This window comes from Xenopus laevis, chromosome 8L, assembly GCF_017654675.1.
Source record: "Xenopus laevis strain J_2021 chromosome 8L, Xenopus_laevis_v10.1, whole genome shotgun sequence".
Lineage (NCBI taxonomy): Eukaryota > Metazoa > Chordata > Amphibia > Anura > Pipidae > Xenopus > Xenopus laevis.
The window spans coordinates 42,881,809-42,905,356 of NC_054385.1; the positions used below are offsets into that span (position 1 = coordinate 42,881,809).

The following is a 23,548-nucleotide window of genomic DNA, read 5'->3' on the forward strand; positions in this document are numbered from 1 at the left end:
TTTTTTTTTTAACAAAGGTCGGAAATTTGGGGTCTAGAATTTGTATGTGAAAACTGAGCTGATGTGATACAGAACACCAACATTACATATCTGACCATTTGGATGATTCAAATAGTAAATAGAGGGTTTTGCACACATCTGTTTATACTTTGCATTAATCCCAGTAGTGCAACACTGTAGAACTGTCAGTAGAGAAGCTGGACAGGGGTGTTACAGTCATGAGGCTGACTGGGCCCCTCATTTCCCTCACTTCAACGACTTACACATACCCATGCAATGGAATTTTTGACTCTCCTAAAATTTTAATAATTGTTTCCAGCAAAGTTACAAACTGAATATTCTGTGATAGTGATTCTTTAGTACAGGGCATAGAAAAATATAAAAAGCCAGGATGAACATCTAAGGATATTGAGAGCTCAGTGGACTGGGAAAGGTGGTAGTCTTGGGAATTCTATAAAATACCGCTAGGGGGACATGGGAATAGGCCAGTTGGGCAATGCAAGAACAGTGACGGGAGAAACTGGAAGAAGGTGGAGAGATTATTAGTGTTGGTCCAGCCCTCTTAGGGCCCATTAGGTAATGTGACATTTAGTGCCCATTCTCACAGCAGTTAGCTTTAAATGCTAAACGTTACCAGAGTTATATCAGCCTATGGTGGAAATAAAAAGGGAACTGTCTTACATTGGGGCTTACTAAGGCCTGGACACACTGGGATATATACTGGTACTGTGTTAGTCCAGTCCAAGCCTGGAGACATGGGAAAAAGAAGAGAATGGTGGAGAGAAATAGGTGGGCAACAATTGGTAAGAAGAGAATACAAAATAGGAAAAATAATTCTTTCTGTTCTGCCCATTGAATCAAATAGTTCCCTATGGCTAGTAAAAATAAATATCGGTAGGACTTTGGCCCCTGTTTTCCTTGCTTTGCGGAAGACGCTTCAGTAGTAGTGCAAGCCCTGGCTTAAACTAAAATGTTACTGTAGCCATACATATTTTGGAGACAGCCTTTCTGAAACCCCATTTTTACTCGCTTGGACTCCACTACCCTATTCCACAAGTTCCTTATTCTCAACTGGATCTGCTACCCACTGGCTACTAAGAAACTGAAAGTGATGTTAAGAAGGTAAAAAAAAATACCCAGAAAAGAATCAAAATTAGTTTAAGACCTGCGCTCATTCTCAAGTCCTGTTCGCAACCCCTTAATAGCCACTTTAGGTGTCTCTAAACCAATGGAGGGGTTTATTTTGGGGAAGAAAAAAGGAGGCAAGTAATTCAAAGCGCCATATTTGAATTTGGTGAAACAAATAGTTCAAAAATAAGCTCAGGCTTTGAGGCCACTGGAAGCAACATCCAAGGGGTTGGTGAGCAACATGTTGTTTGCGAGCTATTGGTTGGGGATCACTGCGCTATAGAGTGGTGAGGCCACTACCTAATCTTAGCCATGTCTCCAAACTGTTTCTGTGCCCCTCAGGCACAGAAAGGTTTAATAGGATCAAAATAGCCAGTGTGACAGCCTGATGTATAGCTTACTTATGAGAGCTTGCCCACTATTCTGCACGGAGCTGTGCGATAAGGTTCTGAGCTTGGAATACTGTAAACCCAAGAATCCATTCTGAAATCCTGCAGCATCGGAGTAAACTAATTATATTTGTAAGCTCCAGAAGGCTGGTGTTTCTCTGTCCTGTACCATCTGCTTGGCCTGTGCCCAAAGTAATGATGTTCTTATCCTTCATGCCTTTTAAACCAGGCAATACCAGATTAAGCCCTCTTCATCCATCATCCTGATAAAACATAATGCTTGCCAAGCATCTCGACACCTTGTGATTAGCCGTAAACGTCTAATTTCCGTCATGTTTGTATTTAGTGCTAGAACATAATAGAAAGGTACTGAAGGGATCATTTGCAAAATAGGGGCTAAACTGCACAGCAGCAACCAATCAGCAGTTCGATTTGAACAGTCTACTACTGCTTCATTAGAAAATGAAAGCAAAAATCTAAGTGGTTGCTATGGTTTAGCCACAGTGAGGTGGAGCCATGAGGTGGAACAGAGGTACCCCTCATTCTGTAATTGGTGCATGCTGGGGGGCATTTTTTTTTCTATATAGGTACCCAAGGTTGCCCCTAAAGCTTCTTCCTAGATATGGACCCTTGTTTTTATAGAAGCACAGCCCTGGGTACAGTAAATGCGACAGGACCAATGTGGAAATTTTTATGTGTAATAATTTATGCTATAGCAGCCCCTGTAGAAGGGGCATACAATTATTTTTTGTAACTCCTGCAAAATAGGATTTTAGATATGTTTACACTAGTTTACAATGTGATTGGTGCTGCTATCTTAGATTTTAAGGGTATCCTATATTTCTTATAGCTGTGTGTCTATGTAAAACAGGTGTAGCTAGAGGTCCGGGGGTCCTGGTGCTCAACCGGTTTGTTTCTGGACTGTTTGATTGGCTTTTGCAATATTCAAATACTCTGTACGCATTATACATAAATGCCAAATAGTAATGTAACCTTTGTTTTGCAGACCCAATGCATATCTATTTAGACAGTTTCTAGTTATGCACGCAATTACTGAAGAAGAAAAGTGGAAGTATTTGAGGACTGTTTTATTATCACAAACATCATCTAAAGAGTCCAGGTTCCTGATGTTTTTTGCCGCAATGTCAGCACCTCTGCTTGTTCTTCAATGTGGGCTGGTGCAATTGCTTGGACTTTTTGTACCAAATAAACCTATTTTATCTGTTCGAGTGATTTAATGAAGAATCCCAGACTCAGTAGATAAAAGCAAGGTCTTGGCTGTTATTTTGTTACATTTTTAACAGCTGTTCTCTATTGCAGCATTTATGGCTCTTGGAAATATATTGCCCTTCTTATTCTGAAGAACATAACGCTGGGACAAGTGATTCATAGTCCGCAATGAGTCACCGCCATGACAATGGAACTGTTCTGGTTTTATGGTTAGCTCTCATCTGCTAGAGGAATAAGAGTGAAATTTATTTACGGGAATAATAGAAATTAATGGAATACAGCCTTTGGCCAACACAAATTGTCATTTAAATATTTTAGGAAGTTACAGAGGAGCAGCTGTGGAAAGCACCCTAGACTGTGGGTGCTCCAAAATGAACATTGTGAATCCCAGATTGAAAGTCTCTCTACAAAGAATGAACAGAATAAACAGTTGTGTACGCATCAAATTGCATGGTTAGGTACCAGTAGGGCAAGGCTAGTAGGTTTCAGGAGGCAAAAAAGCTAATTAGTTGTTTCCCTTTACCTAGGGCTTATCTCAATATTTGATCAGTCAGTAACCATCACATTGCTTCTTTTTCCATTAAATGTACCTCTGAGTGTGTGGGATTCAGCAATAGTGATGCTATATTTCTTGCCCATCTTATTTCTTACCAACACGTAAAGGGTGTATCATGCATAAACCAGTCCAAGTGCACAAATATTTGTTTTGCTGTATATTATTTATTGCAGTATAAGCAATATATATATATATCTGACTTTACTGGTTAGTGTTAGTGAATTAAAAGTAGTTGTGTTACACATATGATAGGCCAGTTTTTAGTAAGAGACATAATATACAATAGTGCTATCTTATGGCACTTCCACATCCATCCACTGATCCCTTCCTGTATCAACGTACAGATATACCAGATTTTTGGACCAATGTGTTATCCAGTGGGATTTTTTGCTCCTGATTGCAATAGTTTTGAATAGTCTATTTTAAACACTCTCCGGAAACCACTCAGACTAATGCTTTATGTAGTTGTTTTTTTATTTCTGGTGCTTAGACAAGTATTGGTTTTGCCAAGAGAAACTAATTTGCCTGTTCATAAGCATAATAGTTTTACTGGTATGTGGTTTTTACCAACGGTGGATTATCACATAGTGAATATGCTTAAGTATTTTCTATAGATTAAGTAATAACCGGGATGTAAACCATGCTAGCCCATGGCCTTGTGTGGGATTATAGTTTAATAGATGAACATGTTTGCTACATTTGTAGAATCAGGCGTTATAATGAAATGCTCTGCTAATTCTTTGTAAAATCGAAATACCGTGCGTGTAGCCAGATATGGGACTGAACAGGCTAGTGTATTCACATTACTGCCCTGTAGATATAGGTGAGAATTTACACTGATTTGTTCTATTCATTCTGCTGAGGAAAGGCCAATGATGACTGGTTGGTCAGGTTTACTTTGGAGTAAAATGTTTAATATTATTAATAACATATACACCTAGAACATTACTGTATTTAACCTTGCATAAGTTGATCTCTAAAGTCAAAACACAAGGAATCTCCTTTAATACTTAGGTACCTTAGCCCTTTCCATATCTAAGTTACAATGACATGATTATATTAGAATTCTGATAATGCTGGAAGGACTTATAAGCCACAGCAGACAATTGAAGGTTGTTGGGCTGTCAGCCATGGCTGTACCTTGGCTAGTTTGTACTTTCAAAAACCGCCAGGGTTTTAAATTAGTCGCCCAATTTGGCTGGAAAACCACCAACCTGGCAACTCTGCCGGCCGTCCAGCTCACACCCGCCCCCCACACGCAAACGAGGACGCACATGCACAAATGAGGATACTTAATTTGGAACAGAATCTTAAAGGGGCAATTCATCATCACCGAACTTGTTTTCCTTTTTGTGATTTATTTTTAAATGTAAGTTTTAAAAGAAAAAAGAAATTGGTCTTTTTTTTTCCTTTTTATGCTTCTCAGTAGCAGTCCAGGAAACCAGGTCAAGTCTACAGAAGAAAGGATTGTTAGGCACCTCTAGCTGGTGCTCCTCTGCCTAAAATCAGCAGCCTGGAGTTACAGTTTGCTGGGCACTCCACCACCATCTTTTTTTTATTATCACAGGTGTTTCCTGCACCAATTCTAGGAACGCTATTGTGTAGGACAGAAATCTTGGATAAAGTTCTGTACTGACCATGTGTTTGCCCAAGCCTGATGTGGTACCCCCTGGGTAGCCAGTAAGTTTGGCACCCCAAATGTTTGTACCTTTCTTTCTCGTGTAAGAATGCCTAGAGTGACACCTTCCCAGACTAATTGGGGGTAAAGCATTATTAAAATAATGATACATAGTTCTCAAATATGTTCACTTTGCTTCTAATGACTTTGTTACAAACAGCTGGAAAATATGTTTTAGTATTTTTAAAATGTTTCAGTATTTTAAAATTTCCATAAGTAGAGCCAAAAACAACCCACCCCGCCCCGATGTCACTGGCCTGCCCCCCTACATCACCAGCACGCCCCCTATGTCACCGCCCCCTGCCCGTTTCTGCTGAAAGAAAAAGGTGGCAACCCTATTCCCTGCAGAGTTTATTACCTGAAAAAGTGTCCCTGGGTGTAAAGTTGACCTATCCATGCAGAATAGAGTAGCGAAGCTCATAGGCGCTATCTTTTGTATCTTCGAATCCTTCTGTGAATTACAGAGCATTCCAGTTCATGTCTCCAACTGCGCATGCTTCAAAAAGCTCAATGTCAGCAAAACTTTAGAAATAAATCTGAAGAAACGGAAGATGGCAGCAATGATGCTCTGCACGGATAGGTCACTTTACATCCAGGGACACATTTTCAAGTAATAGAGGAGCAGGGAGGAAGCAGGGATTGGGGACAATGGAGCGCAGTTCATTGGGACTTTTGTCTCTGGGGGGGTTTGGTTCTAATTAGACACCTTTGCAGAAACTTAAAACAAATGTATGGAAGAGATATTCAAAAATGAGTAAACATTTTTATAAGATGTTTTTTTTTTTTTTTTTTTGGTATATGACTGGATCATTGTACCGTCCTAAATAGGCTGCTCAGTAGCACCAAAATTAATCGTATTCCTCAAAAGAGCCAGCTGCATCAGATATGTGGCCACAGCATTTCTGAAATGAAAAAGCACATTTTATGACATTTTCTTTATAGTGTTTTCTATTTAACTAGTTGAGTGTTCAGTTTGTGTATTCAACGCCGAGTCTGTTGGGGTTGTTCAGGTTAATGGAAAAGATGTTCGAAATCCATTGTCAGTAATGTATTCTTTTCAGAACAATAATTATGGGCAGAGGCAAAAATAAATGCCAACACCTGAAGTAACCTATGAGCAATAACAATAAGTTATCTAATAATGACTTTCTTTATTCATTTAGTGTGATTTTTTTATTAATGCTATAGATGTCTGCTCCTGATGATCCCATTCTGAGTTTCATTTAGTAAATGATGCACAGATGTACAGCATAACATAATGGGACATTTATTATTTATGTTTAAACAGCAATAGGATTGATCAGGAAATACAGCAGGTTAATAACTACAAGGTATTGGACTGGTCCTACTGACACATTACCAAAACATTAGATGTGTTTGAAAATGGCTTTGCTAATAATAGGGAGGAGATACGGATATGAGATGAGTGTGCCCTTAAACATTGCTTTCCTGTGTGGTCCTCTAGTTCCATAAGTGCTACTGGTCTATTAACCCATAGCAACCAATCAGCAAGTAGCATTTACTGGTCATTTGCTTGAAAGCAAACATCTTATTGGTTGCTATGGTTTACTAGAACTGGGCAAAATTGTGTATTTTACTGGAAAAACCTCTTGCGTCCCTATGTAGTGCCTTTCAGGTGTGATTGTCAGGCCTGCTTACTTTCCTTCATACTGGCAAAGTTAGTCAGGGCCTACCTGTTCTCAAGTGCAAGTTTGAAAACATAAACATTCTCACTTGGAGTGACCTTGGGAAAAGCAAACCTTTATGGGCTCTATTTGTTATACTGAAGGACTGTCCAATTATGGTCCTTATATAAGTTTCATGAGTATGCAACGCTAATATTGATGTTAGCATTTCCCATCTACAGTTGCTCTTCTGCAGACTTTTCTACCAACTATGTCTAGGGCAAAGTGAAGCCACCCCTATTGGGACCCTCTAACATGGAGAGAGCCAGCCAGATGACTACAATAGCCCCTGTAATGTATGAGAGTCAAGATACATAGGCAGATATATCTTTACAAGCACACAGTCACTGATAGCATCAGGCTGGGTCTCCTATGGCCGACCAGAGAACCTATCATTCCACAACAATTATATAGAAAGTGCCAGGTGTAGGTTTATGATATAATTCCATGAGAATGATGATAGGATAATGGAAATTCTTCTAGGCTGGAACCCATTAGGTCCTGGGTTCAGTACAACAACAGGAATACACAGTAAAAGCTTGCACGTAAACATACAGTACACACTACACAGTCCTTACCAGAATACTCTATATACAAAAGTATTGGCAGAGCCAAGTCCTGTATTTCAATGGGTGTCACACCTGAATGGATGATGCTTTTACCGTCAGCCCCTATAGGGATGCCAATGTAAATCTATTTTTCATAAAATTCTGATAGTATTCGCTCTTTTAAACTATAAGTTGATAAATGAACTGGTGAAGATACGGACTTTATGGTCCAATATGGACTTTATGGTCCAAGGCCTAATGATAATACAAAAACCTTGAAAGGCATGATTGTGGTATATTAACATGTACAAGGTATCTAGTTTGTGTACCAGTTAGTCCTACACTAGTGTACCAAGCCTCAGTGTCACGGTACTAAGCAACATTGCATTATAACGGATCATAGTCCCCAGAGAGAGATAGTTGAGGTCCCTCACGGTGGAACAAAACACCCATTAGCATTTTACTTATTAGACTTATTACATTTATAAATCTGTGCCTATAGGATGAGACTTGCTGTTTTGTTTGTTTACATTCACTTGCACAGTCTGTTATTTGATTTATTTTTATTTCTGCAGCAATAATTAGCATTTTATAGCCTAAATGGCCTTTTGGAAGCAAGCGTATGACATTCTAAAATACCGGACAGATACAGACTCAGCTGAGTAATAAATCACCTGGAGCTTTTACGTTTGATGGTTAAATGCTGTATAATGAGCGGTTGGTTCAACATCTTTTTTCTCTCTAGCAACTTTTTTCTCAAGTACAGCTTTAAAGTATGCTATCGTGTGTCTGTTCTGCTAAACAAATCCAGTAACGTTCCCATTTACTGTCCTCACAATGACTTGTATTAATGGATCAGTAATTGAATATAATATATAAATTTAGAGATGTTATCTATATAAAGTAACCTTTAGATTTTGTTTAGGATTTGTTATAACAGCTAAGAGATCTGTTATCCGGAAACTCGTCATTTAGAAAGTTCCGAATTATGGAAAAGCTATCTCTCATAGGGGCAAATTCACTAAGGCGCGAAGTGCCGAACGCTAGCGTTAATTCGCTAGTGTTTGGCATTTTCGCTACTGCGCAAATTAACCAACGAACGCTGGCGTAGTTTCGCTAGTGTTACTTCGCAACCTTACGCCAGGCGAATCTTCGCTAGCGACGAAACTACGCAAATTCACTAACTTGCGCAGTGTAGCGAACGCTACCTTTTACGCTAGACTTCCTTCGCCACCTCAGACCTGGCGAAGCGCAATAGAGTAGATAGGGATTGTTTCAAAAAAAGTCAACATTTTTTCTAAGTCCCAAAAAACGCTGGCGTGTTTTCTACATGATGGCTGATAGGCTGAAAAAGATCGAAATTTTTTTGGGGCTCCCCTTCCTCCCGCCTACTTTTAGTGCAGATACGTGTTCCTCCATTGAAATTTGAATTTCGCGCCGTATGCAAATTAGCCTTCGCTAGCGCAACTTCGCTTTATATATCGAAACAACGCTAGCGCAACTCCGCAATCTTACGCTACCCCTGTGCGCAACTTCGGATTTTAGTGAATTTGCGAAGCGCTGGCGAAACTACGCCTGACGAAGTGCGGTGAAGTGCGGCGAAGTTGCGCCTGGCGCAACTTCGCATCTTAGTGAATTTGCCCCATAGCATCCATTCTAATCAAGTAATTAAATTTTTTAATAACGAATGCCTTTTTCTCTGTAATAATAAAACAGTACAGTGTATTTGATCCTAACTAAGATATAATTAATCTTTATTGGAGGCAAACAATCCTACTGGGTTTAATCAATGTTAAATTATTTTTTAGTAGACTTACTGTATGGAGATCCAAATTACAGAAAGATCCCTTATCCGGAGAACACCAGGTTCCAAGCATTCTGGATACCAGGGCCCAAACCTGTATATGTGTATAGAGAGGCATTAACAATGTTTTTGGTGTATTAGCATGACTTAGCTTTAGTTAAAAGTAAGATTATATCACTGGATTATGTATGTTGTTTTTATAGTGAAACATACATTATCTAGGCTTATATGGTGCATTACAGCAAAAATGTGTAAATGTAATCCCCTAATTGTGGACCAGTCTTAAATAGCACTGACAAAGTTGTATTTTTGTATAGAGAGTAGAAATTGGGATTATGTACTATTTGCATATAATATGACATTGCTGACCACAGGAATTCATTAATATTGGTGTAGACAGAAAATAACAGGGAACTGAGATCAGAGCCTTGAGGGTAGTCAACAATTATTGGAAGAAGGCCTGGACACCAAGAAAGTGTTCTCTGAGTTTACCGTGTTAAAAATAGTGTTTCTAATTCCTAGTGAATCTTAGGTTTTCTATAAAAAGGTTTATCCATTGCGTCAAATGTATCAGAAAGAAACAAGGAGAGGGTACATAGTAAAATGCAAGTGTTGTTTTGACAAAGAAAGTAATATTTATCATTTTAGTGAGAATATTTTGAGAAGATAGCACAGAGACTGCATTGTTTTTGCTTTTGAAGTTTGTTGCATGAGATATTTGCATTTCATTGTAGCTTGTACGTTCCAGTAATTTGAGACTGATGAGTAGCAGGATGATAGTTCCAAAGATAAGCGGGGTCAGGGATGTTTTTCAATTTTGGAAGCAAGGTGTATGTGTCTGAATTTCAAAATCAGTTGCCAGACAGCTTGCTCAAAGACCAATGGACATGCAGTTGGGTTAGACTGTTCAATTTTTGGCCAACTTTTGATGGCCAGGGTTTATAATATCTTTCATTTAGAGGAACTCAACAGATGCATATACTGTATATATTGACTTTATTGACAATAAACCTTGAATTTCAGTCTTGAATGAGTACTGAAGGACTGCTTTTAGCAACGGACAAAGAGAATAATTACCATAGGATCTTATTTTCAGGGAGAGCCCCATAGAAAGGATATGTCCTTGTAAAAATTGCGAAATTGCCCTTAAGTAAGACAGACTGTAACTAGGGACGCCACTGTGGGGCAGTGATGTCACAAGGGTGTGTGGTGATGTTGTTTCTTCTTATCTTCATTGAATTATTTGCTCTTGTGAATAGGGCCCTCTGATCTTATTATACTTTATAACCCTTGTTTATTAAATTACTGTGTGACTCATGTAATAAATTAATGTAAATTGATGTTTTAGTTGCTGGTGCTGTGTAAATAAATGGTAATGATGATGGGTGTCTGGCCCTAATTTCTTGCCACTTTGTATTTTAAGCCTTGGTGTTAAAACTATTAAAATAATTAACTTCTCCATTCACTGGCCTTATGCAGCTAATTCCTCAGGTACACGCTTATAAGTCGTAATAAAGGTAAAGTATCTGTTTCCTGGGGCAAAACTACTGCCACGTTTAAGTTTGATTGAAATTCCATTATATGCATTGATTAATCAGTCCTCTAGAAAAAAAAAAGCCTTTCAAGGCATTGCCATTATTTTATCTTTCTCGCCAATGATACTGTGCAGTGTAAAGAGCAGGAAGCTAACAATAATATAATAACAATTAGCAATGCATGGTTAAAACATAGCCAGCAGGGAATATTGCTCATTAATAGTGAAACACAGTGATTTTATAAGGAAAAACAAGAGTTTATTTTTAATGAAGTGTCAGCGGCATTACATCACAGGGAGATATCTTACTCATTTTGTTAGAATGAGAAAAACAGGATATTTTCTCCGTGAAGGACTGTAAGTAAAATAGCTGAACACTCCCAGGCAGGAGCTGGCAGGTATTAAATAGAATAAAGTCCGGATAATGTGAATTTAAGCCAGAGTTGGGTCAAGGGCCAAAAGGCTTACTGCACGCTGAATAATTAGCATCTGTACTGTGTTTCATTATTAGTCATAGATCTTGGATGTGGGACGATCCAGCTGACTCCAGATGTCAGAGAGGTCTCCTCCATGATACTGATACTTTACACTTTGGCTGAAGCCAACTCTGATTGACATTACAATTCCAAGAAACCTATTGCCTTCTGAAACTGCTCAGATCACCAAGGAACCACGGTCACAAGGGGCAGCACACTGGGGCATTGTCCTTGGGGGAAAAAAAGTGTCATTCCTGTGGGTTATGGAAGTCATCTGTTCAGGTTGATCGGTGCCAGAGGTAATAACAGCGAGGCTGACAGCTGCTATCAACTGCTCGAATTTCCAACCTTCTTCCAGTTACACCAGATAACAACATATTTAGTTTCCAGTCTTGTGGAAAGTACAACTCGTTGAACTGTTGCATTTCTTTTCTCTGCAATCAACCTGCACTTGTTAACTCTTTTTAAGTCAATAATTACTACTACATTGTGTGTGATGTTTACAGGGGCTGTCTGAGTATGGCTCTCAGGCTGTAGAAGGATTACACACCCCATAATACATAGCTATTTGCAGCTCCTGTCTAATCCATGGAAATTAGGAAACATGATATGCAGGAAAACATGTATAGCTGTTTTATTTTCAGTTGATTGAATGTAAATATGGAACCCTGACTTTGATTCCAACCAGGGTGAAATTTGTGTGCAGTTTTTCTGTTATTCAACTACCCAAATACAGTGGCTCCTGATTAAGTTGACCCCCATAAAGGGAAATTATGCCATAGTACTCTTCTGATGCAGATGTTTCTTTGATGAAGATGCAACCACCATTGTTTGTTCATTTGGGATACACAGGGGGCCGTTTTAATCAGTTGGCAAAAGTGGCATTTGTCCAAGGTCCACCAAGAGAGGGGCCCACTTTTAGATCTTTTTTTCGATCTTTCATTTGCTATAATATTTGACTGAAATATCCCCCAAAATATTAGATACCTCAATTTAATCATCTGGATGAGCTCCAAAACATAACCATTTATTTTTCTTGTCTTTTTTTAAATTTAAATTTCTATTTGTAGTAGTATTTTTTCTTATGGGGTCCTCATTTGTTATTATGGTTTATTCGCTCAATGGCTGTTGGTCCAGGGCACATGGAACTTATGTCTGCTTTGGTAAGTATAGACCTTTATTGTCTGCCTTATTCAAATGTTCTGCTTGAAAGTAATATGACCAGAAAGACTTGGGGTGGCTGCAGTGCCAACCAGTTGGATCTTTGATATAGGTCTGTTGGTACCTTTATGTGTCCTTAGACACATGGTTTGCATTCTTCATTTTAAGAACCTATGTACCTCTATGTGCCAGATGTGCAGTTTAAGATGTTCCACCATGGCTGCTTCAGCAGTGATGATGGGCTTTCAAGTCAATAGAAAGACTGTAACCATTGTTGAAGAGATGTCAGAGCAAATAGAACTATTCATTCAATGGGGGTCAGGTGGGAGGTGGAGAATGGGGATCTAAAGAGGGGCTACGGCTTGTCTGGAAAAGAGATGAAATGTACAGAGCATTTAGTATGTTATGGAGGAAGATACTGTTCTGGTGCAAGAAGATGTTTGTGAGACAGAAGGAGGTAGTGGTGGAGCAGGATAGATACTACTGGAGAAGAGTAGACAACATATGTAATTGTCAGAAATGTTTCCAAGGAAAGGTCCAAATCAATGCATGTGAGTGTGTGGGTGTTAATGGGTTCATTGTCTGTATGTGGGAGTGGTATTATTATGTAGAAATATGAATATGTTAATCTATCTGGTGTGGACACAACATTTGTAGAGCATAACCCTAATGTTGTGCAATGTAATAACTCCAAAAAAGTTCTAGGGAAAAAGAGGAAGATGTATTTAAGGGGCTGCAAGCACAGTGCTTGCTAAAAAAAATGCAGTGTATTTAACTGGAAATAATTTGCTGTAAATTCTAAGAATTCTGTGGTGGACTGCTACTCCCACAATCTGTGGCCAGTCATCAGCTGTTGGTTTCTCAGCCAAAGGGCCCTACACTTTGGTTCCAGGGCTTACTCTTAATCAGTTTGCTGCATTGCTCAGGGAATGACTTGAAGGTTTGGAGTAGAGTTTGCTAGCAGCACCCCACTGACTTATGACCATGCTGTTATTTATTGGTATGTACGTACTGTCAGCCTACCTAGCAGAATGTCAGCCATTAGCTCCCAATGAACACCTAATAGACGGCAAATACTAGACTGTTAGCTGTTTGTTGCAGACTAGGTAAGATATACCAGTATTTGACTTTACACACACACGCTTGCTTGGGATAGCAGGTTTTCAAGATTTCCTAAACTTGATTGGAACCAAAATTTCACCTCAGGACCATGGATTCTTCCAGAATTTATTACTATTCTTCTTTAAAGTACTATTTAAATTTCACTCTAATAAAGTGGATCATGGGACACCATTTGTACAACCTGGGTAACAATTTTGGGGCCTGCCCTAAACACTTCCATAATCACTGTGGTATTCTAAGGTATTTGTTGGTAAAAACAGCAAATACCCATTGTGACATGTGTTTACACATCTTTTAGTCTGGTACATACCATGTCACATTAAAGGCAAAGATCATAGTAAATTCAATGCAGCTTGCAACAATGCAGTATTTCCCACACTATTTAACTGACAGGATGTAACGGTTATATATTATTTATTTTAAGTGTATCCTTTCCACTAGAGGTCTCTAAAGCCTTGTCTACTTTTCCTCGACTATAATTGCACCATTCATGTGGCAGCCATATTTGGAAATCAGTTTTTGAAAAGTTAACATTCTGAATTTTAGATTTTGCATACTATCAACGCAGTGAAGTAGAAATGATGGGGTGTTAGCATTCACAGCAATATAAAGAAAAGCTTTTATTATTTTAAAGAAAAACACTCATTCAGAATTTCTATTTGCAGCTTTCTAAAGACACCCAAATAACTGAACAAGAAGCTGCTTCTGTATAAGGACCTATACAGTATAGTGGGATATTTTTTAGTTAATTCTATACCATTACTCAAGAATCCTAATCAGCCGCTAAAAATGTGCATAATGTTTTAAAAATATTGGCATTGTGCTAAGGGATGAGAAATTTGACATTAATATTTATAAATATACCCAGCGCCCTTTAATATCGAAGACATATGCACTGCAGGTATAGATTTCCTTTAACAAGAAATTTTACTCCCCTACTGGCTTGTGTTTTATATAATGAAGCCAGTAGCCACTACTTGAGTGAGATAAAATGCGCATTTTAGACACAAGCGTGGGCACGTCTAATAAGGGTTGCTGTTTTGTCTCTGGGTAAACCTACATAAATATAGAGATTTGTCGCAAGGACAAATATTTTCTCCCATTTATGAAAAAACTGAAAACTATACAGATATTTTCTGTGTGCTGAATATTTTTCAAGAGTGTCTGTTTTCCCTGTATTTCCAAAACAGGATTTTTTTTAGCTCCTCTAGTTTTTTCCAACGAAAAGTGATAACCAGCTTGTCAAAACCTCAATATTGATCTTTTAGCGGTCGTCTGTGGGATCTATGTTGTGACTTTAGAGTAGGGAAATCTAATTGTTTTTGAATTTTAGAAAATATGCCCCTCTGTATTAATCAGTTTTTATTAGGTCTTACCTTAGAAGAATATAAACATGATTTTTTTAAATAGAAATGGGCAACACCATCTGTAACAGTCAGGGTTCTATTAGTATTCATGACAACAGCAAAATTATTTTAAGATCTATATGAAGGGTATGTAAAAGATGCCAGTGTGATACCCTTATCAATGTATATGCACACAACTCCCAAAATAGTTGGGGATGAGAGCGAATTTCTACCTTACTTTTTCCTATTAGTTGTTTGTTTCATTTAGATTTTGCATGAATGTAGAGCATGCATACAATTAGGCTGGAATTATGGGGAAAAAGCAATGCATTATAGGTAAAAACATTTCAAGTGTTGAATATCAGTGAAGGGTATTGTGGGGGGCCTGGGAGTTGTAGTATTTGGAGACTGGACAACCCTGTTCTAGTTCCCAGACCAAAAAGAGATGTTTCAGTCACTCAGAGGGGAATGATGGATAGCTGTATGAGGTATGGATTTCAGATATTTATCTGCCAGCATTGATGGATATGATGTGGAAAGGATGAAGGGGATAAGATAATGAAACAAGATAATGAGATGATAATGAGTTTCACACTCCTCCCTTCAGTCTGTTCATTATCCAGCAGCACCAGCCAATCAATCTTGTAGCTAAAAGGTTACAACAAACAGTGCTTAGATGATAAGATGGGACCATTTCCATTTGGTATTGAAAAAAATTATGAGAAACTCTATCCTGAGCTGCCAATAAAGTCTTAGAGCATTTCCAAAGTATTGAGCATTACTACAAAGCTAACAATTACTAAATACAGTGAAACTTCAATTGTTACATGTTTACCCACATTTTACACTGTTTTTTGGTGGTCTCACCAATATAAAAGCTTTTCCCTGATTTTTCCCTGACATTTTCCCGAATTGTACACCATTTTTTTCTGGTCCCCTGAAAAACAGCATTTTTTTTACTTAGAGATTGACAGAAGTATACAGTATATTCTCAGAAGCCTCAGGACACATACCCCAAACTAGGACTATATTTTAAATGGGACATGAAACTTCCCTAAAACTAACTTTAAATAAGGTTAATTAGCGATACAAGATAACCCTTTAGTGGGAATCATCCCTACCAGTGTTAGATCATTCATCTCACTGTTCTCGATCATATTGAGATTACCATTCAATTTCTGCTTTCCAGTACAGGTATGAGATCTGATATCCAGAGTGCTTGGGACCTGAGGTTTTTCCAGATAAGGTATCTTTCTGTAATTTGGATCACCACCAAGTCTGCTATTAATAATTTAAGCATTAAATAAACCCGGTAGGATTGTTTTGTCATCAATATGGATTCATGCAGCTAATTCTAACTAATTAGATGTAAGAATGGTGGATACGGTTTGTAATATGATGGATATGGTTTGGATAGCAGAAACATTTGGATTAAATATTTGGAACATCGCTTTAAACTGTGCAACAATCAAACATTATCTTTTAGGTTTGCTGCATACAGGTAACGGCACAAAAAAACGCTGACGGAGAAACCTCTAATACTGTCAGTATCCCACAGAAGTACAGTGCATATTAGGGGTTAATACCAAGGCTTAGTAAAATGTCATTAGCCAGGGTTCCAATGACTCATGCCATATTCATGATTCAGCAGAGATCGGTGTCACACAGGTATTGCTCCTTTGTTATCATTCCAGTTTCACTGTAACCCCATCCCGGCACACTGACTGATGCTGGCATCTAAACTGACAGCTGAGTGGGCTGGGTGCTTAATATTTATGGGCAGAGCCAAAGACAGAGCAGAACGGAGCAAAGTGATACCTCCAGTGACTGAAGCATGTGAACGCATAATGGAGATTTTTTTTATTAGCAGGCTGTGTCACTAAAGTTCAGTTTTAGAAAAAAAAAAGTATATATTAATCATGTGCATGGAATAGATCAGACTGAAAAACATCCATTTTTAAATTTTTAATTTAAAAGAAAACGGTTGAGGAACAATAATAGCAACAAAGGATAACAGAACCTGCCTACACTATTACATGCTTTTCAGCCAGTAGCCAGAGCTCATGTAGAAAAAAATTATTCTTCTTTGTTACATTGCAGGGTTGTTTACACTTCCCAGCTGTTCCAATGCCACGTGGAATGTTTTCACATACCTGCTGACACTGAAAAAAATTGTTCTGCTGAGTAATGGGAACTTCCATATATACCCATACGTAGGTCTGTATAATGGGCTAGCACATCTTCATTTTCTATTTCCCTTTCTCTAATACAAAAATGAATTTGCTTTCCTCTCACTTTGTTTTCCTTACTTGCTCTGTTGGTACTTGAAGGGAAAATATACTCCCCACCTTTTTGACATGAGCTTATTCCCAGTTGGGGAAGTGTATGTAAAAAAAAGTTGAAAATTAAAACAAAAATAATTATTTTTACTTAGACATATGGATTGAAAGAAAGAGAGTGCTTGTAGGGACCACCCTTAAGGCGGCCATACACAGAGAGAACCGCTCCTTTGGCAGATCTCTCCCCGATATGCCTACTTTGAGATGGGTGATATTGGACTGATCCGATCGTGGGCCCCTAGAGCCTAACGATCAGATCATAATGCAGGACTATGGGCGGTCGGATTGCAGGACCGCATCAACGCACAGATGCAATCCCAATGGGATTATTAACCCTGTCCGATCTATGTCTGGCCGACTTTTGGCTAGATACCGATGGGGAAGCCCGTCGGAGGGCCCCATAAACGGGCCAATAAGCTGCCGACTTGGTCTGTCGGCAGCTTTTATCGGCCCGTGTATGGCCACCTTTAGGCTCACAGTAGAATACAAACCTACCTTGCTCCATTGTGAAGTGATGGATTCTGGAAATCAAAAGACATCAAGTCACAGAATTCATCACAGTCAGACTTTCATGGTTTAATTTCATTTTGTGGTATCCGGTAAGTATGTGTACAAAGATATATTTCTACTTTCTATTTTTGAAGTTCAGTGTTAATGCAACTTTATCAAATAAACCAAACTAAATATATTATACAGTATTTTCCCTACAAGGTTCCATAGTCATAAACTGACAGGCCTTCAGTAATGCCACTAACAGGGGGCATATTCTAGCACTGAATGGGCTGTGAATTAATGCCACTGTGGGAATGGCCAGTTGGAAAGAGTCAAAAATGGAACTCGGCTCAATAGCAGATGGGAAAACCCCCTTATTTTGCTCTCTATACAAAGAATACAGATGGGTATGGTTTACAGAAGAATACAGAAGAATGGTTTACTTTAGGGAAGTGATAAAAACAGTACATTGTGCATTCACCATGTCTGTTCTCTATATGGGACGTATTACGGGTTTAATAGTAAAACTTAGATGCTAAGACTGGCTTCAATAGGATGGCACCTGGCACCCATTTTCAGTGCACAATATGCTTGAAGGGGATGTCTACTTTCATACATTCACCTAGTGTCATTACCATGCAATTTGTGCTGCTTGAGGCAGGTTTTTCAGCTTGCTCCATGATACCCTAATTGGACTCAAGGACCCTCTTTCCGGTGCCAGCCATATCCTCCGTATGTACACTTTACCTCCCTTCTCCTTAACTTCCCACTTGATGATCCAGGTGGGGAGCGAACCTGGATCTGGGCAGGGGAACGGGCCCATGAAGGCCGTGGCCCACCGGGTTTTTTCTCCAGTGTCCCACTGGCCAAGTCCAACATTGTTAAAAAGCCACATGATTAAAAAAACACCCCCTGTAACTTTGAGAGGGATTTCTGGATTCCTAGCTGGAATTTTGACTTTTCCAATATGAGCTGATATGATGTTAATCTGAGGTCCAAACATTTGGATCGGGCCATTTGGATCGGGCCCTATTTGGCCCATCTCTATTGCTATATTGGGCAAAGAGCTGCTGATTTAAATGGCAGTATGAATATCTTATCTTGCCAAGCTGGAAAGTATCTGAAGAATAAGAAGAGGTACATTTTAGAAAATTGTTCGAATGTAGTCATGGTGTGTTATTTTGAGGAATGTTGGATGGAGAAGATCAGGAGAGGAAATTATGCAATTGTCTAGGGAATATATTGCAAATGTGAAAAGACAGTTGGGATGGGGGTGTATAATAGAAGTGGGGGAGCTTGTATGAAAAAGAAGCAGAATGTGGCCAGATTTGTGAGTTCAATACAGTATGCTTTAAGCATTCAAGACTTGCACATTGCATTAAGCCTATGCAGAGCCAAAACATTTTCTCCAATGAGAAAATATAAGGCAGCAATTTCCAAAATATACATTACTGTCTCACTGATGCTAATCTTTATCTGCCATCAGCCACAGCTGTACTTCTAGTCCTTAGCCAGTCAATAAATGGGAATGTGGAGAGGCCAAAAAAAAGTATGTGTTTTGTGCATCAGTGAATATTGTTTAGAGTTTGCAAACGACAATTTCACAGTTTTTTTTTTATTAACTGTACAAATAGACACAGAGTGTTTGTTAAATTGGATGTGGCTGAGAGACCTATCATATTAACTGGAAAATGTGTCAAAACGTTTCTTGTATTCATGATACAATTGTACTTGTAAAATTAACATTGCTACATGGTTATGTCATTTGTACAAATGCATCACTATTGTATTTACCACTGCTGTTTCCAGAGCAATTTCTGCATATTGCATTGTAATAACATGCTAATGGGCCTGCTCATGAAACCTAAGCAGAGTTGGACTGGGCCGGCGGTAAACCGGGAAAAAACCCGGTGGGCCCCGGCCCTCTTGGGCCCCCGCCGGCCCAGTCCCGGTCCTAGATTGGCCCCCCGAACGGAAATAAAAGTTGTGCGGTGCTGTTTAATCGCCATTGGCGCAAGCGTGCGGTTGGCCTGAAGTTCGGGCATGCGCGCATTGGGCCTGACGTTCGCACATGCGCACGGGCCCCCGAGGTTCACAACCCGGTGGGCCCCGACTGCGCCAGTCCGACCCTGAACCTAAGCCAAATGTGGGGGAGCTGTTGCACACCCCAGCAAGCATAATAAGCAATGATGGTGATCAAGGGGTAAATAAAAAAAAGCAAATATAGCTTTGAAAATCTCGATTGCTTGCTTATTTATCAAAAGGCTTAAATTGCAAAACTTGCAATTGAAGCTTGGCAGGTTTTGGTTGCTGAATTTTTATATTTAACTTTTCAAGTTTTTTAAATCTCAAAAATGTAAATTGCGGAAAGATCTCTTAAACTCTAAAATTAAGAAATATGCCCCTTAGGGGTTTATTTATTAAAGATCGAGTTTGTGAGGTTTTTTTCTACCTCAAATAAACTCATAACTTAATGTTTGTTTATTTATGAAAAAACCCAAATATAAAAAACTCGAATACAATTGGGGGGGGGGATTGGACTGGAATACTCTAATTGATTGCATTATCAGTGAAAAAAATACATTGAATTGATCAAGTTTTTGAGCGCAAACAACCAAAAAAACCTTGAAAATCATGAAGGCTAAAAACATCTTCAAATGGTTCAAGGGACCTCTGCCATTGACTTCTACATAACCTAGACAGGTTTTAGCTGGAGTATTTTTGCATTTAGGCTTTTTGCATCTTTGGGGCATAATATATCCTGGAAATGTTGAGTGACAGCAGCACAGAGCATGTGCAGAGAATCAGCAGAAAAGAAGATATGGAGCTACTGGGGCATCTTTGGAGGCACAGATCTTTACTGCTAAAGAGTTGTAGTTACCTTGGACTGGTACAGAAGCCCAAAAGATAATGTACAACATTTCTAGCCTACTTCTTTAGTTAGGCTTTTGTTCCCTTTCAAGTCTGATTTGAAAATCCCCTTTCTGGAATGCTGATTTCATCTCTTCCTGTGCCCCTTACTCTCTGGATGTGAGTAAAGCTGGAATCTGTAATTTGTATTAAATACATTTTCTCTTGGTGAAATCATTTAACATCGCCCCCCCCCACCCCCTCCATTAAACTGCAGAAATATGTGTTACGGAGGAAGATTTTTCCCCCCCCCCTAAATATTTCTGAGCTACGGTATATCAATTCCTTAGCATAGCATAGCCATCTGTTTTCTGCTGCAGTCAGAATTCTTAAAGGAGAAAGTGAAATCACTAAATAAAGGCAACTATTATTTTTTTCTTTTTATTAGACATTACCTGATATGTTAAAGAACAGCTGTTTGCTATTGTAGAAGCCTCTGTATAAGGGCTTGTGACATGAATGTAAACTCTTTACTGTTAATATACGCACAACCTTTCCAGAGACTCAGCAATACTTATTATAGTCATCACACAGGGAGGCTTTTGTCACAGCGACTAAATTAATATACATCTTCATGATTAATAATAAAGGGCCACATATAAATACAAATATTTGTATGGTATATATTATGTGCCAATTAATTGTGTGCCCACTCCCTTGTCTTCCTCTCACCAGTCGTAATGTTATTTTACGCAAAGCCCCCAGACTGACACACAGGGCAATGGCAAGCAGACCAGAATGCTAAACAGAGTGTTTAAGCTTGAAGATCTACCTCTCACTGTTATGTTTGTGTCATCTGGAGCACTTCCCATTCAATAACATTAGAAGCAGTGACAAGAGGACAGATTTTTACAGCCACTGTTGTTGTTGTTGTTGACCACCAGATATCGGTGTTCAAAAAAACCCTTGTGCCATAGCCATAGCTTGGTCTTCTGGAGATATCAAGAACAGCAAACATGTGTTCATACAAGATTTCATTGTAACCATGGTTGCTCCATCTACTGCTTGGAACCCAATGGAGTACCAGCTCTACCGTTTGGGAACCTATGAGTTTTAAATAGAAATTTGAACATCCTAACAACCGATGCTTCTTTAGACACTGTATTGGACTACAGTGTCGGACTGGGATGCCAGGGGCCCACCAGAAAACCTTAGACCACTTTCCAAACTATTATACCTCCTCTCCTCACTCAACCTCTTTATTTTCGTAGTCTCTTATCTCTACATACTATACTCCATTCTTCCATTTTTAAACCTCTTTGTTCCCATAAAGAAATAGGGAATGACCATGAAATAGGCCAAATTGTTAGAAGCAAGAAGCCCACTGACACCTGGGCCCACCGGGAGTCTTCCTGGTATCCCTATGGTCCAGTTAGACACTGCTGGGCTATGGTTTTAGAGCAGTCACCACCCAGACCATAGGTAACACTGTGGCACCTAGCCTTGTCCAGAATCCCACTACAGCAAATTGGCTCAGTACACAGGGCATGTTCAAGTGTGGGGCAACACGTTGCCTCACATGTGAACATGTCCAAAAAAACATGTTTTGTCTCTTTATTTAGCATGATCTCTTCCAAAGTCACCATTAGGCAGGGGTTGGGAGAGTGAGCAAGGAGAGAGCCACCTCCCCAAAATATAAAGTTTTTTAAAGCGAAACAAGTTGAAATGCGGCTCCTCACCTTTTCTATATATACATATTTATCTATATACTTTTTCACAAGTTAAACTTTTTACAGTTTTGTCCATCCTATTTTTCTTCACTTACTCTCATACAAACAATTTGTGCCCTAAAAAAACAGCTATTGGATAGTATTCAACGTTCAACACTTAGGGGCAGATTTATCAAAGGTCGAGGTGAATTTTCGAATAAAAAAATGCGAATTTCAAGCTAATTTTTGTGTACTTCGACTAGGGAATTGTCCAAATACGATTCAAATTTGAAAAAAATGTGAAAATTCGAATATCGAAATTTATCATTTACTGTCTCTTTAAAAATTTGACCTCGACCATTCGCAATCTAAAACCTGCCGAATTGCTGTTTTAGCCTATGGGGGACCTCCTAGAACCTATTTGGAGTCAATTGGTGGAGTTTGAAAAATCAAAGTTTTTTCGAATCCATTTCAATTGCTATTCCTTTGATTCGTACGATTCGAATTTGGCCGAATGCGGACCTATTCGATTGAAGACAGACCTATTTTGTTTGGCTCATTAGACTTTTTTGTTCCCATTGGATGTGGCCCAGTATGATGCAGTATATGTAACACATTTCTATTGGTCCACGTCTGTGTAATGAGGTCTCTTTCTGATTTGTCAAGAACCATTATGATGTAATGTATGCAAATTTTTAATTGGTCAACAACCCTTTAAAAGGAATGTACAAGGGGAGACCTTTAGCCTATGAGTAAGTGCCCACCTCAGGCACGAAACGCGTCTTAATAAAGCTTTTAATTTTATATATATTTTGGCTACTACTTTACTTTTTGATGGCCTCTTTCCATATTCAAAACTTGAACCTATGGGGCAGTGTATTGATAGTTACCTTTGGTTTGAAAAAAGGAAAAAAGGCAACTATCGCAGAATGACTGAAACAACTTGATTCTTTTTTTTCATAGCCTTGTTGTGAGGTAAGGAATTTGAACCAAAAATACTGCATCCATCAGTTTCCCGTTTGTGTATAGTTTACCTTTAAATATACTTATATCAATAATTATTTCACTGGTGACCTGCAGTTTGTTGATATCTCTCTTAATTTTTAAATAATAAGCTGTTTTGGGCAGGGTCCTCTTCACCTCTTATATCAGTTAGTGGTTGCTTTGTATGTAATTCTGTATTTTCAATGTATAATCAATACAATACAATGAATAAACCCATTTATTGTACAGAGCCGAAGAATATGTTGGAGCTTTATAAATACATATTATTGTTATTAATAATAATCACCTAAGGCTCTTAGTAACATAGGCTCTAGTTTTCATACATAGATTGAAAAACTGTTAAAATAACACCATGTTACAAATAAATTACATTTTTATTTATTTCAAATTCAAGCTTGTTAGGGAAGCCTTTTGCTTCATTTCACACTATTTGCCTACTGCCACTGATTTGCCATATTTCTCTAATGCCCAGTGACAGTTGCTATTTGTCATTCTT

At 38.7% G+C, this 23,548-nt stretch overlaps 1 protein-coding gene across 1 annotated transcript in view; it reads left to right on the top strand.

The window, feature by feature from the left end:
• Window positions 1-23,548, top strand: part of pak3.L (p21 protein (Cdc42/Rac)-activated kinase 3 L homeolog) — a 111,733-nt gene that overhangs the window by 11,799 nt on the left and 76,386 nt on the right. The window lies entirely within an intron of this gene.